The sequence below is a fragment of the Coregonus clupeaformis genome, chromosome 18 (genome assembly GCF_020615455.1).
Source record: "Coregonus clupeaformis isolate EN_2021a chromosome 18, ASM2061545v1, whole genome shotgun sequence".
Classification (NCBI taxonomy): domain Eukaryota; kingdom Metazoa; phylum Chordata; class Actinopteri; order Salmoniformes; family Salmonidae; genus Coregonus; species Coregonus clupeaformis.
In genome coordinates this window covers 46,524,704-46,541,033 of record NC_059209.1, presented here as the reverse complement: position 1 = coordinate 46,541,033, position 16,330 = coordinate 46,524,704, and the positions used below count along the sequence as shown (strand labels likewise).

Genomic DNA, 16,330 nt, shown 5'->3' with positions numbered 1-16,330 from the left:
AACACAGATGTCTCAAGTTTTGAGGGAGTGTGCAACTGGCATGCCAACTGCAGGAATGTCCACCAGAGCTGTTGCCAGATAATGAATGTTAATTTCTCTACCATAAGCCGCCTCCAACGTCATTTTAGAGAATTTGGCAGTACTTCCACGGGCTCACAACCACAGACCACGTGTAACCACGCCAGCCCAGGACCTAAACATCCAGCTTCTTCACCTGCGGGACCATCTGATACCAGCCACACGGACAGCTGATGAAACTGTGTGTTTGCACAACTGAATAATTTCTGCACAAACTGTCAGAAACCGGCTCATCTGCCTGCTCGTCGTTTTGAACAGAGTGCCCCAAGTTGGTAGTAGTGGGGTTATGGTATGGGTAGGCATAAGGTACAGACAAACACAATTGCATTTGATCAAATGCACAGAGATACCGTGATGAGATCCTGAGGCCCATTGTCGTGCCATTCATCCGCCACCGTCACCTCAAGTTTCAGCATAATAATGCACGGCCTCATGTTGCAAGGATCTGTATACAATTCCTGGAAGCTGACAATTTCAGAGTTCTTCCATGGCTTGCATACTCACCAGACATGTCACCCATTGAGCATGTTTAGGATGCTCTGAATTGGCGTGTAAGACAACGTGTTCCAGTTCCCGACAATATCAAGCAACTTCGCACAGCCATTGAAGAGGAGTGGGACAACATTCCACAGGCCACAATCAACAGCCTGATCAACTCTATGTGAAGGAGATATGTCATGCTGCATGAGGCAAATGGTGGTCACACCAGATACTGACTGGTTTTCTGATCCACACCCCTACCAGGTATCTGTGACCAACAGATGCATATCTGTATTCCCAGTCATGTGAAATCCATAGATTAAGGCCTAATGAATTTATTTCAGTTGACTGATTTCCTTATATGAACTGAACTTTTGTAGAACTGTAGAAAAAAAAGATACAGTTAAAAAAGTTCAACCTGATGACATCATCAAAAGTTAAAACATTTTAAAACAGTGATTTTGAAACACTATGAGATTTGCGGTTGCGTGGGGAGCAAGAAAATACCCTCCCTCTGGCTAGAAACTCATTACAGGTTTTGGAAATTACTGTTTATTAACTTTTAATCTTACCTTGTGTAGTCACAGAGAAGCATTTTTTAAACCTTTTCTTCTTATCTTTTTAACCACAGGTCATAAAAATGCGTTTTTTTCACATATGTAGACACTGTTTAAAGCATAGAGCCTATCTCCAAAATGCTCAAAGACATTTTATGAGAGCAACATTACATTCATCAAATCAAATCATATTTTATTTGTCACATGCGCCGAATACAACAGGTGTAGACCTTACCGTAAAATGCTTACTTACGAGCCCTTAACCAACAATGCAGTTTTAAAAAAGTAAGTAAGAAAAATTAGATAGATAAACTAAAGGATACATTGTCTATGTATTCTATGTAGCCTATTATCGGTGAGCAATATTCCTGTCAAACATTCTCATTTCCATTTCGAGAGCATGATTACTCAGATGGATTGCGATTTACAGTTTTTTCAAACGTGTGTCAACTTTCATGAATGGACCAGCCTGCAACTGGGATTCTTACCACAGAATGAGACCGCCTGGAAAAACTGTCAAGTGTACCTGCCATATGGAATAGGACAGAGGGGGACGGAGTGTGATAGACAGGTAGGCCTGTAATTCTTACCTTGGTCAATTGTTTTAAATGTCGTCCTGCTGTGGATCCTTTGATGGTACTGCTCGTGTCTTTCACTACAGAGCCAGTGTCAATGTTCTTCTGGGAATGTTATCATGGTTAAGAAATAATTAACTACAACCAGAGACGGTGAAACTTTTTTTTCTCCCTTCTCCCATTAATATTGCATTCGAGCATCTAGCGTAGCCATTGATTCACTAGTCTAGTCTCATTGACATGTTGGAATTTGACTTGTCCTGTGAGTTGACAGTATGGTTTGGTGTCACAATCCAACCTGCAATAGTCATTTGCAATCAGTTCAGTCAGTGTAGGTCAGGGATGGGCAACTGGCGGCCTGGTTGTGCATCAGCAGGTATTCTCTTTATATGTGAGTCACTGACTGTCACTCAATTAGCCCATGTCAACTATGTATTATTATTATTGGTTAGTCTAGGGGCCAGCTATCTAGACATAGTAATCATGGTCGAATTACCGGCCGTGGGGCCCCCATTGATTGTGTTAGTCGGTCTCATTCAGATATCATATTAAAAACTGCAAACATTTCTCTCCACCGTATGACAAAACGAGTAGAATTGCTTGAAAATAGCTTTAAAACTGCAACATTTTCTCTACGCCCCATAGCAAAATGTTTAGAATTGCAACTTTAAAACGTAAAAATGCATATGTGAGTATGCACACCTGCAAGCAATTGCAGCCCCTCATGATGAGTTCAGGTTTTTTGTGGCCCCTACCCCCATCAAAGTTACCCATCCCTGGTATTCTCTGTGTATATCAATGATGTCGCTCTTGCTGCTGGTGACGCTCGGATCCACCTCTATGCGGACGACAACCATTTTGTTTACATCTGGCCCTTCATTGGACACTGTGTTAACAAACCTCCAAACGAGCTTCAACGCCATACAACACTCCTTCCGTAGCCTCCAACTGCTCTTAAACACTAGCAAAACTAAATGCATGCTCTTCAACCGAACGCTGCTTGCACCCGCCCACCCGACTAGAATCACTACTCTCGGCGGGTCTGACCTAGAGTATGTGGACAACTACAAATACCTAGGTGTCTGGTTAGACTGTAAACTCTCCTTCCAGACTCACATTAAGCATCTCCAATCAAAAGTTAGATCTAGAATCGGCTTCCTATTTTGCAACAAAGCCTCCTTCACTCATGCTGCCAAACATGCCCTCGTAAAACATACTATCCTACCGATCCTTGACTTCGGCGATGTCATTTACAAAATATCCTCCAACACTCTACTCAGCAAATTGGATGTAGTCTATCACAGTGCCATCCGTTTTGTCAGCAAAGCCCCATATACTACCCACCATTGTGACCTGTACGCTCTTGTTGGCTGGCCCTCACTACATATTTGTCGCCAAACCCACTGGCTCCAGGTCATCTATAAATCACTGCTTGGCAAATCCCCGTCTTATCTTAGCTCACTGGTCACCATAGCAACACCCACCCGTAGTCTGCGCTCCAGCAGGTATATCTCACTGGTCACCAAAGCCAACACCTCCTTTGGCCGCCATTCCTTCCAGTTCTCTGCTGCCAATGAATGGAACGAACTGCAAGAATCTCTGAAGCTGGAGATTCTTATCTCCCTCACTAACTTTAAGCGTCAGTTGTCAGAGCAGCTTACCGATCACTGCACCTGTACACAGCCATTCTGAAATTAGCCCACCCAACTACCTCATCCCCATATTGTTATTTATTTTGCTAATTTGCACCCCAGTATCTCTATTTGCACATCATCATTTGCACATCTATCATTCCAGTGTTAATACGAAATTTTAACTATTTTGCACTATGGCCTATTTATTGCCTTACCTCCATAACTTACTACATTCGCACACACTGTATATATATTTTCTGTTGTATTTTTGACTTTATGTTTTGTTTACCCCATATGTAACTCTGTGTTGTTGTTTTTATCGCACTGCTTTGCTTTATCTTGGCCAGGTCGCAGTTGTAAATGATAACTTGTTCTCAACTGGCTTACCTGGTTAAATAAAGGTGGAAAAAAAATGTATTTAAAAAAATAGGCTCGGCCTATCTCCATGGGTCTATCTAACCTAACACATAATCTTGCCCCATGCTTTTGGAAGGACCTTGGGAAGACCCATTTCAGGCATTCATCTGATGATGATAGAAGAACATATTCAATCGTTTTTTTCTATCTAAGTAGACAAGCTTGTCGAAATTGCATGTAAGCCTACTTCTCCCAGAGTCCTAGAATTGTTGTAGGGCTACCCATCGTATTGTGGATAATAATTACATCAGATAGGGCCTGCACATAATTGGAGGTGTGCTCTATGTTAATATTTTCTTGTCAAGGTTTAGGCCTAATGATTTCCTGCTTCTCCAGTCGTCTCTAGTGTCTTCCTGTCATGTACTGTATTTGTGCTTTGGGCAGAGTTAACAGGTTTTAATTTATTCTTATGGCCACATTGATCCCTTTTCACCATTCATATGATGAAAACCATTCAGCCAAGTCAAGCATAGAAATAAACAGGCTGTAATCCCACCCAAGCACTTTCTACAATGAAACCGTAACAATAGAAGTTGAAACAGCCATACTGGAACACAGTGGGATGGAACAAATTATGTTGCAGCCAATTGAGTGGTATAAGAATACATCAATCTGCATATTGTAATGGCGTGAACACAGGGCCATAATGCTGATTGATTCAGGCCTGTCATTTCTAGGAACTAGTTAAGAACTGTACAGAGAGCAATGTGCTTGTGAGCAAGAAATACGGTAAAAGCATCTGTTACATACCGAACATCCTATTTGAGTTAATAACGCACAATGAGATCAAGCACACAGGAACTAAACAAGATTTAATGAACATAATAAGGTAATGAGACCTCTTATGCTCATCATTATTCATGACAAACTGACAATGAGTCAATGCCAATAGCTCATAGGAGCAGAGTGCGTCAATGAGAGAGTAATGGCAGTCGTCGTTGAGACCGAGCATGACTGTGTCAGGGTGGCAGAACACCAGCACTAAAAAGCCTCAAGATACATCAGTCAGACAACGTACACCGGTTCAGCTCCCAGACTACTAAACCCTTTTGTCCTACTCTCTCTATGTCCCAACTACGGGATGCATGCTGACAGAGAGATCCAAATGATTGTGCTAGCTAGATCACACCAATGATCACACACATCCCTCTTCTTATACAGTATGTACAGCTTTATGCTAGTGTTGTTTTGTCAGCTTCCCCCCCCCAATCTCACACCAGGAAGTTTCAACAACCCCCAAGAAACAGGCATTTTCACTTCAGATAGATTTTGCAGCAAGGCTAAGTTGCTCAAATAAAATCTCAGGTATAAGAGAAAAAAAATAATGTGCAGTCTGAGGAAGAGAGGTGCACCTGTTAAAGTAATGGTAAGTAATTATGGAAAAGGTGATGAAATGCTCAGTGCAAAGGTCTCAAGGTATCAGGAACACATGCTAACTGTGAAAGCCATCAGCTGTTACAGTGTTTTTAATGTGCGCCACATCACACGCTGAGGATTTTGGGGTAAGATGAATGATGGCTATGGCAGATTCTGTGGGGGAGCAGTGCACATGTAGAAAGTATGCAGAGCCTTACAGATGGCATGAGGCAGGGGTTCTACCCAGACCCCTTTGTTCTTTATTTATGGCACTCTTATTACTCTGGTCCATGCTATATAATTTAATTACCATATCAAACTGTAATTTTGGTCCCCATTTTTGCAGTAGCTGGGATTGACTGATCAGCAATGACTTCACATTAATGTATGTCACGAATTCAGCCGAGGCTGCCCCTACTCCTTGCTCGGGCAGGCTTCAGCGTTCGTCGTCACCGGAGTACTAGCTGCTACCGATCCATGTTTCTATGTTCTACTTGTTTTGTCTGTATTGGTCTCACTTGTTTCCCATTATGTAATTATGTCTTCCCTATTTAACCCTCTGGCTCTCACTGTGTGTTGTGCGTGTTTGTCCATCTTTTGGTTGTCGTATGTGAGTGGGTTTGTTCCTCACTGCGTGGAGGTATGTTCATTGAGATACCTATGAATAAAGTATGTTTTTCGATCAGCTCTGTGTCCTGCGCCTGACTTCGTCCTACCGCATTACACTGACGCCTTGACAATGTATCACCACTATTGATAGCTATCTCTCAAAATCAGCTAAATCACAAAATTATTATGAAGTACTACTCTGTGAACAGTAATTGTTCAGTGAAAGAAATGGCAAATCCAAAAATATATGCATCGATAAACCCCCCTCATAGTTTCACTGCTGATCCAATGACAAGGGTTTTCCTCCTTGTGTGTAAAGGTCATCTGCTGTGTTTTCTAATATGCTGACACTAGTTTGGGGACTTTAAAGATGGAGATTTCTTTGTTACCACTGAGGGTATTAATATCCCCATTATTACCTGGGAAATCTACAGTGCCCCAATGCCCCCATCACCCGCTTGAACCCATTACTGGCTGATGTGTTGAAATCTGCAGGTCTCATATCAAATATAATTCAATGTCCCCCTCTTCTGTCTGCCCATAAAGAACCCCCATGTCTCCTGAATAGCTTATAATAACATGTTTTAAGAAGCCCACCCTTAGTGCCCCCAAAGGATCCAGCATTGCACTTAACTGTCTGCTGTACTGCGCGTTTAAAGGTTAGTGTGGGCTAGCCCTGTGTTGCCTTGAATAACAAATCTTCCATGCGTTCTCTCTCCTCCATTGGCTTTGCCAAATGTGCTTAAATCTCTTTTGGCGCCATCTGTTTTCTTGGCACTAAAATGTATAAATTGAAAGTGTACCTCTTACCAGCACACTAACATGTCTCACCAGTAATGTGGTTGTTCACAGTGTAGCTATTCAGAGGTACAATAGAAGATTAATTAGATCCACCAATTACATGTTTTGGAGGCCGAGTAGTATTTTGTTTGATTACACTTTTAGGTCTGACAGAAGACTTTCACTCTGATTAGATTCAACTCTGATGTCTAATGTCACTCTTAACCATCTCAATCCACACTAGCTGTGTTCTCATCCCAATGCAGAGTTGTCAAACTCAACACAACCCTTAGGGAACATTCTGGGTGCCTCACTTATGATTCACCATCACCTTATACTTCATCACCCTACACCATACACACACAAAAACATGCACACACGTACACACACTCAGACTCTTACTCCCGTCTGGTGGAGAGTCTGGCCTGCTCCGACTGACTGCGCCTCACTGCCCTCGTGCAGTGGTGTGCCAGTTGTGTCTTCCCCCATCGCTGTGAATGCCACCATCTGGTGTGCCACGTGGACATCATAATCTCTCCTTAATTACGTTAGCAGAGCAATCAGTTACTGCATTACAAGGCCGGGCGAAGAGCTTTTAAATCTTGGAGGAAATCATAAATAATTGCACTAAGTACCCGGCACCAGATGTGCGTGCCAACTTGGCTGGCATGAGATAAATAGTAACCTCGACAACAGTGTTCAATATCGTCTCTGCAAACGTTTTTTGGACAGTGTCATCTTTTTACCCTTTGCTCTGCTCATCTCTATTTAGTCATGGGGTGTTGGCGAGCCTGCTTCCATGTGATAAAACCCAAGGAGTGTTTAGTGTCCATTCACACTGCCATACCTGTTGCTGCAGTAGTTATCTTCAGTAATGAATAGCACAGTGCCCAAAGTCTGTGACACACACTTTTGGTCTCACAGTCCCTGGCTCCACTCTGCATTCGTATCAAACATAACTTACTGTATGGAATTTGATTTTGATCCATGGTTTATAGGCTTCATTCTTGAATCGTTTGCTCTGGAAATGCATGGTTATAAACGGTTGTGTTTATTATTATCTAGTCAGTGTGTGAGGCTGGTCTGCCTGCGTATGTGGTTGTCTGTCTGTGTTGAAAGTGAATAGTCTGTGCACATTATTTGTCACGGTTTACTATGCCAGAACCCAGAAGCAGACAAGGACAAGGTACGTTGAGAGAAAGGTGAGTGTTTATTTAGTAGATTCCGAGTGAGGCTGAATAATCCAGGGAACAGAGCGGGTGGCGTGGATGGGTTGTTGAGGGTGCAGTGGTTGGTCCGGTACTGGCTCGGCAGCCGCCGACCATCAGGCAGAGGTTGGGTGAAGGTTCCGGGTGAGAGACTGCAGACAGAACAAAAACGGAGGTCAGTACACAGCAAGTAACAAGGTGCAAAACAACAAAACTAACTAAGGGCTCAGAGGCTGACACGCTGACAAACATACTGTTCATAGCTAACGATCCGGCAGGAACTGGATGTTCGGCCAGAGCCTAAGAAGGGTGATGATCAGGACCAGGTGTGCAGATTGCTGATGGGATGCAGGTGCGGAAAACCAGAGCGCTCCCCGGAGCGTTCCCAAACCCTCGGGAAACTGGAGATTACGAACAGGAAAAACTAGTCACCAGACAGGACCCGACTCAGACAGCCGGGATCGTTACATTATTAGCTAATGCTATCACGTCTCTGGTTGCATTGAAGGGGATGTTGGTTGTGTCAGATAGCACCTCTCACTCAACTTCCTGTCATCTCCCCTTTCCTGGGGGCAGCTCATAGCGAAACACATCTCACAAAGTTCATTGTCACCCCAGAGAGGATCCATATCGTCCAATGGCCACACAATGAAAGTGACATTCCCTTTGTGTTAGACCATGAATGAACTACATAGTTTGAAACCCCAAATACCAATATTCGCTCACCGATTCAAACTATATTATTGCATATTCTGTGTAGTTCCATTTGACTGTGTGGATGTGATCAATGGAGGAAACAATAATGTACAGTGGGGAAAAAAAGTATTTAGTCAGCCACCAATTGTGCAAGTTCTCCCAATTAAAAAGATGAGAGATGCCTGTAATTTTCATCATAGGTACACGTCAACTATGACAGACAAATTGAGATTTTTTTTTCCAGAAAATCACATTGTAGGATTTTTAATGAATTTATTTGCAAATTATGGTGGAAAATAAGTATTTGGTCACCTACAAACAAGCAAGATTTCTGGCTCTCACAGACCTGTAACTTCTTCTTTAAGAGGCTCCTCTGTCCTCCACTTGTTACCTGTATTAATGGCACCTGTTTGAAGTTGTTATCAGTATAAAAGACACCTGTCCACAACCTCAAACAGTCACACTCCAAACTCCACTATGGCCAAGACCAAAGAGCCGTCAAAGGACACAAGAAACAAAATTGTAGACCTGCACCAGGCTGGGAAGACTGAATCTGCAATAGGTAAGCAGCTTGGTTTGAAGAAATCAACTGTGGGAGCAATTATTAGGAAATGGAAGACATACAAGACCACTGATAATCTCCCTCGATCTGGGGCTCCACGCAAGATCTCACCCCGTGGGGTCAAAATGATCACAAGAACGGTGAGCAAAAATCCCAGAACCACACGGGGGGACCTAGTGAATGACCTGCAGAGAGCTGGGACCAAAGTAACAAAGCCTACCATCAGTAACACACTACGCTGCCAGGGACTCAAATCCTGCAGTGCCAGACGTGTCCCCCTGCTTAAGCCAGTACATGTCCAGGCCCGTCTGAAGTTTGCTAGAGTGCATTTGGATGATCCAGAAGAGGATTGGGAGAATGTCATATGGTCAGATGAAACCAAAATATAACTTTTTGGTAAAAACTCAACTCGTCGTGTTTGGAGGACAAAGAATGCTGAGTTGCATCCAAAGAACACCATACCTACTGTGAAGCATGGGGGTGGAAACATCATGCTTTGGGGCTGTTTTTCTGCAAAGGGACCAGGACGACTGATCCGTGTAAAGGAAAGAATGAATGGGGCCATGTATCGGGAGATTTTGAGTGAAAACCTCCTTCCATCAGCAAGGGCATTGAAGATGAAACGTGGCTGGGTCTTTCAGCATGACAATGATTCCAAACACACCGCCCGGGCAACAAAGGAGTGGCTTCGTAAGAAGCATTTCAAGGTCCTGGAGTGGCCTAGCCAGTCTCCAGATCTCAACCCCATAGACAATCTTTGGAGGGAGTTGAAAGTCCGTGTTGCCCAGCGACAGCCCCAAAACATCACTGCTCTAGAGGAGATCTGCATGGAGGAATGGGCCAAAATACCAGCAACAGTGTGTGAAAACCTTGTGAAGACTTACAGAAAACGTTTAACCTGTGTCATTGCCAACAAAGTGTATATAACAAAGTATTGAGAAACTTTTGTTATTGACCAAATACTTATTTTCCACCATAATTTGCAAATAAATTCATTAAAAATCCTACAATGTGATTTTCTGGATTTTTTTTCCTCATTTTGTCTGTCATAGTTGACGTGTACCTATGATGAAAATTACAGGCCTCTCTCATCTTTTTAAGTGGGAGAACTTGCACAATTGGTGGCTGACTAAATACTTTTTTTCCCCACTGTATCTAAATCAACAGTTACCGAAATGTCATAATTTACAACTTATAAACTATAAAACCTTCACTGAAAACTAAAACTGAGTCAGTGAATAGAGTCATTCATTGTATCCAAGTCTTCAGAGCCGCAATTATTTGGTTGTTGTGAAAACGTAAACGGCTGCAGCATTCATCATATTCAAATGAGGCAGTAAAATAAATGATGCCCCTGTGTTTATAAACAGGCACTAGAGCAGGCTGTGATTTCTAGATGGGGTTTCTTAAACATGTAAATGAGATACAACATTTACAAAGAAAAGTCCCCTTTGGTGATTTGTCTCCTTGATGGAGTTATTGATATTGACCTATCAGATGTCCATTTTTATTTTATCATAATATGGCCTTCAATGAACTTTATTTCAATGAAAACGTGTCATTTAATTTATTTATATTTCAACCAACCCTTGTGAGAACAAAACAGAGTGAGGTGAAAAAAGAGAATTACAGGTAAACATCTTATCATTTATCATAATTTCTCCATCCCCTTTTCGCAGTTTCAGTATTTAAGGAAGATAGATGACACAAGATGTTGTCTTCTCTTTCGCACTCTCTCTGCTCTGGGAGTATGTCCGATATGGAATTGTTTTACTACTTGACTATTCTCTAGTATGTGTTTCGTAACAATGTTTGTACTTCCCACTTCAGTCAGTGTTTCTTTATATATATTTTTTTACTTCTCCTCTTCAATGTAAGATGCTCTCTTGGTGGCCTATGCAACCAAATGAGACATCTTTGTGACTTGTCAATATTGGGATATCAGGGTTGGGGTTAGCCCAAGGGCAGTCAGATGGCAATGTTGAGTTGTTTTATCTCACCGTCCAAAGGGAATCCATGCAGCCGGCTATACACTCGTATCCCCCATGGACTGGTTCGTACATAAAACATTCTCCATTCAGGCTGCAAAGGTGTCGATTTCTTCCTTAACTCGATTCAATGGCAAGAAGGTGGAAAAAAAAACAGGGAAGATATTGTATGTGTACTTTCTTTATGAAACACCATTTTCCACCACCATGCAATGGTGGCTAACGCTACTTCTTGACATTGTGTACAGCGTTCAGACCAAGGGTAACTCACTAACTGTAAGTCGCTCTGGATAAGAGCGTCTGCTAAATGACTAAAATGTAAAATGTAAATGGTAAACAACAGACTGCTGCAACCTGATTGGCTGAACGCGATACGCAACATCCTGGACTAGCATTTAGCCACTAGCATGGTGGTGGAAAATGGTGTTTCATAAAAAAATGTATGCATGTTTTCCCCGTTTTTTTGCGCCTTCTCACCATTAAATCGAGTTAAGGAGGAAATTGATGCATTTGCAGCCTGAGTGGAGAATATTTTATGAACAAACCGGTCCACGGGAGATATGAATGTATAGCCGGCTGCATGGAGTCCCTTTGAACGGTGAGATAAAACAACTCAATATAGCAATCTGCCGGCCTTTGGGCTAGGTTGGGGTCAATTCCATTTCAATTCCAGTCAATTCAGGAAGTACACTGAAATTCCAATTCCAAGTCTCTTCAATGCTTTTCAATTAGGAAAATCTGGAATTGGAATTTGATTTACTTTCTGAATTGACTGGCTCGTTGAAATTGAATTGACCCCAACCCTGTAGGATATTAATGGAAATGCACAATCTTGTGTCTAAAGCTGGCACAGCCCTTGATTTTGTCTTGTTAGGAGAAGGCAACTTGAAGTTGTGAATAGAACTTCCCAGTTTCACATTCTCTAACTTGAAGCCGTATTCACTGAAGCCATAACAACTGTGTCACGGATTCTGCGGAGGCTGCTCCTCCTCCTTGCTCGGGCAGGCTTCGGCGTTCGTCGTCCCCGGAGTACTAGCTACCACCGTTAGATGTTTCGATGTTTGATTGGTTTGGTCTGTCCTTTGCACCTGTGCCCGTTTGTGTCTGATTATGTGTCCTATAAGTTTCCTGCTTTTGTTTGTGAGTTTGTGTGTTATTGTCCGCCTGTCCGTTGGTGCTGCGTGTTTTCTCTGATTTATTTGTTTTGTAGTTTACGCACAGTTTGCGTAATCGCTCGCCTCTGTTTTGTGTCGAGGCCGTTATTTGTATTTGCCTAGTTTTGACTAGTAAAGTCTGTTGGACTAAGCTTCTGTGTCCTGCGCTTGACTCCTACACCACATCTACATCAGCCCGTGACAGAATAACACACCGCTATGGAGTCAGCAGGAGCAGCAGCGGCACCCAAGTCGCTGGAGGAACGGATCAGCGATCAGGACACCATGATCCGGCAACTTGGGGCCGCCATGAACGAGGTGTCTAACACTCTGCGCCGTTTGGTCACCGGAGAGGTGCCCACACCTCCGCACACCTTACCATCACCATCGGCCAGTCCTCCTCTCCCAGCACCGGAACCCAGTGGTATTCGGCTCTCGCTCCCGAGGGCATATGATGGTACCGCAGCCGGGTGTCAGGGGTTCCTCCTGCAGGTGGAACTCTACCTGGCCACCATACACCCGGCGCCCTCGGGATACGAGAGCGTCTCCGCCCTCATCTCCTGTCTCTCCGGCAAGGCGTTGGAGTGGGCCAACGCCGAATGGAGGGAATAGACGCTCGCCACCATCACCTACTCGGAGTTCTCCCGCCGCTTCAGGGCAGTGTTCGACCATCCACCTGAGGGGAAGGCGGCGGGGGAGCGTCTGTTCCACCTCCGACAGGGGAAGAGGAGTGCACAGGATTTCGCCCTGGAGTTCCGGACTCTAGCGGCGGATGCGGGGTGGAATGAGAGGGCCCTCATCGACCACTATCGATGCAGCCTACGTGAGGACGTTCGTCGTGAGCTGGCCTGCAGGGACACCAACCTATCTTTCGACCAGTTGGTGGACATGTCCATCCATCTCGACACCCTGCTGGCTACCCGCGGACGTCCCGAATGGGGGTCGTCCATTCCATCCTCCAGCGCCTCCGAGCCGATTCCTATGGAGCTCGGGGTGCTGGCGCTAGAGAGAGGAGGAGAGAGAACCCGAGGGGGGCTGTCCCCTGCACCAACTGTGGCCGTGGAGGGCACACTGCGGCTAGGTGCTGGGGAGGGTCTCCTGGGAGAGGGGACAACAGGTCACGCACTGGGGAGTCATTTCAGGTGAGTAGGCGCCCCACTTACCCAGAGCTCTCTTTGTTCACCAATGTATACCTGTGAGATTTCCACAGGTGGCACCTCATTCCCAGCATAAGGCGCTAGTAGATTCAGGCGCAGCTGGGAATTTTGTGGATCGTAAATTTTGTTCTAGGTTAGGAATTCCCCTCCAGCCGGTGGAGGTCCCCTTCCCTGTCCATGCCCTAGACAGCCGGCCGCTGGGGTCGGGGTTGATTAGAGAAGTCACAGCACCACTTAAGATGACTACGCAGGGGGGTCATGAGGAGACCATTCCGTTATATCTGATCGACTCTCCTGCGTATCCCGTGGTGCTGGGGCTTCCCTGGTTAATCGCCCATGATCCTACCATTTCGTGGCCACAGAGAGCTCTTATGGAGTGGTCTGCCCAGTGTGTAGGGAGATGTCTAGGTGTTTCCGTAGGGGCGACCTCGGTGGAAAGTCCAAACCAGGTGCCCGCAATGCACATTCCCCCTGAGTATGAGGATTTGGCACTTGTGTTCTGTAAATCGAGGGCGACGCAGTTGCCCCCTCATAGACAGGGGGACTGTGCGATAAACCTCCAGGCAGGAGCAGCGCTTCCGCGGAGCCATGTGTATCCTCTGTCTCAAGAGGAGAAAAGGGCTATGGAGACTTACATAGCCGAATCTCTGAGACAAGGATACATACGGCCCTCCACTTCCCCTGCGTCCTCAAGCTTCTTTTTTGTGAAGAAAAAGGATGGAGGGTTGCGCCCGTGCATTGATTACCGTAGTCTCAATCAGATCACTGTGAAATACAGTTATCCACTCCCTCTGATTGCGACTATGACGGAATCATTGCACGGAGCGTGTTTCTTCACAAAACTGGACCTCAGGAGCGCGTACAGCTTGGTGCGCATTAGGGTGGGCGATGAATGGAAGACAGCATTTAGTACCACCTCGGGTCATTACGAGTATCTCGTCATGCCATACGGGTTGATGAATGCTCCTTCAGTCTTCCAATCCTTCGTGGATGAGATCTTCCGGGACATGCAGGGGCAGGGGGTGGTCGTGTACATTGATGACATTCTTGTGTACTCTTCTACCCGAGCCGAGCATGTAGCTCTGGTGCGCCGAGTGTTGAGGAGGCTGTTGGAGCATGACCTGTATGTCAAGGCAGAGAAATTTCTGTTTTTCCAGGAGTCGGTCTCCTTTTTGGGTTATCAGTTGTCCGCGTCAGGGGTAAAGATGGAGGTTGACCGTGTGTCAGCCGTGCGTAATTGGCAAACCCCAACCACGGTTAAAGAGGTGCAGCAGTTTTTGGGTTTTGCCAATTACTACCGGAGGTTTATCCGGGGTTTTGGACAGGTGGCAGCTCCCATAATGTCTCTTTTGAAGGGGGGTCCGGTGCGGTTGCAGTGGTCAGCTGAGGCGGACAGGGCTTTTGGGAGACTGAAGGACCTGTTTACTTCGGCTCCGGTGCTGGCGCATCCAGATCCCGCTTTACCGTTTCAGGTAGAGGCCGGTATTGGGGCCATACTATCGCAACGGTCCGGCACGCCACCTAAACTCCGCCCCTGTGCTTTTTACTCTAAGAAGCTCAGCCCGGCGGAGCGAAATGATGACGTAGGGGACAGGGAGCTGTTAGCCGTGGTACAGGCCCTAAAGGTGTGGAGGCATTGGCTTGAGGGGGCTCAACACCCTTTCCTCATTTTGACTGACCACCGTAACCTGGAGTACATCCGGGCAGCTAGGAGATTGAACCCTCGTCAGGCGCGGTGGAACATGTTCCTAGCCCGGTTCGTATTTAAAATCACGTACATCCCTGGGTCCCAGAACGGTAAGGCAGACGCTCTGTCCCGGCGGTATGACACAGAGGAGAGGTCCGTTGAGCCCACTCCCACACTGCCGGAGTCTTGTCTGGTGGCACCGGTAGTATGGGAGGTCGATCTGAAATCGAGCGGGCGTGTGCGACCGACCCTAGTCCTCCACAGTGTCCTGTGGGTCGGACGTACGTTCCGCTCGAGGTTCGGGATCGAATGATTTATTGGGCTCACACGTCACCCTCCTCTGGACATCCAGGTATTGGCCGGACAGTGCACTGTCTTAGCGCTAAGTACTGGTGGCCAACGTTAGCCAGGGATGTGAGGGTTTATGTCTCCTCCTGCTCGGTGTGCGCCCAGTGTAAGGCGCCTAGACACCTGCCCAGGGGTAAGTTACAACCCCTGCCCGTTCCACAACGACCCTGGTCTCACCTCTCGGTGGATTTCGTTACAGACCTTCCCCCCTCGCAGGGGAATACCACTATTCTGGTCGTTGTGGATCGGTTCTCTAAGGCCTGTCGTCTCCCTACTGCCCTACAGACCGCTGAGGCACTATTCACCCACGTCTTTCGGCACTACGGGGTACCCGAGGACATAGTGTCTGATCGAGGTCCCCAGTTCACCTCCAGAGTCTGGAGGGCGTTCATGGAGCGTTTGGGGGTCTCGGTGAGCCTTACCTCGGGGTACCACCCGGAGAGCAATGGGCAGGTAGAACGTGTGAACCAGGATGTGGGTAGGTTTCTGAGATCGTACTGCCAGGGCCGGCCGGAGGAGTGGGCGAGGTATGTCCCCTGGGCAGAGATGGCCCAGAACTCTCTCCGCCACTCCTCCACCAACCTAACCCCTTTCCAATGTGTGTTAGGGTACCAGCCGGTTCTGGCACCATGGCACCAGAGCCAGATCGAGGCTCCTGCGGTGGATGAGTGGGTGCGGCGCTCGGAGGAGACGTGGAACGCTGCACACGTCCATCTGCAGCGGGCCATCCGTCGACAGAAGGCGAGCGCCGATCTCCACCGCAGTGAGGGCCCGGTGTACGCACCGGGAGATCGAGTCTGGCTCTCGACTCGAAACCTGCCCCTCCGCCTGCCCTGCCGGAAGCTGGGTCGGCGGTTTGTGGGGGCCTTTTAAAGTCCTGAGGAGATTGAACGAGGTGTGTTACAGGTTACAACTGCCTATTGATTATAAGAATATTAACCCCTCGTTCCATGTGTCTCTTCTCAGGCCAGTGGTAGCTGGTCCACTCCAGGAAGGTGAGATAGGAGAGACCCCCCCGCCCCCACTGGACATCGAGGGAGCTCC

At 46.3% G+C, this 16,330-nt stretch overlaps 1 protein-coding gene across 1 annotated transcript in view; it reads right to left on the bottom strand.

The window, feature by feature from the left end:
* LOC121530841 (multivesicular body subunit 12B) overlaps positions 1-1,834 on the bottom strand; it is a 42,379-nt gene extending 40,545 nt beyond the window's left edge. The window contains exon 1 of the mRNA XM_041836113.2: positions 1,706-1,834. The gene's annotated coding sequence lies outside the window, so the exon portion shown is untranslated. The remainder of the gene's footprint in view (positions 1-1,705) is intronic.
* Positions 1,835-16,330: the final 14,496 nt, after the last annotated feature.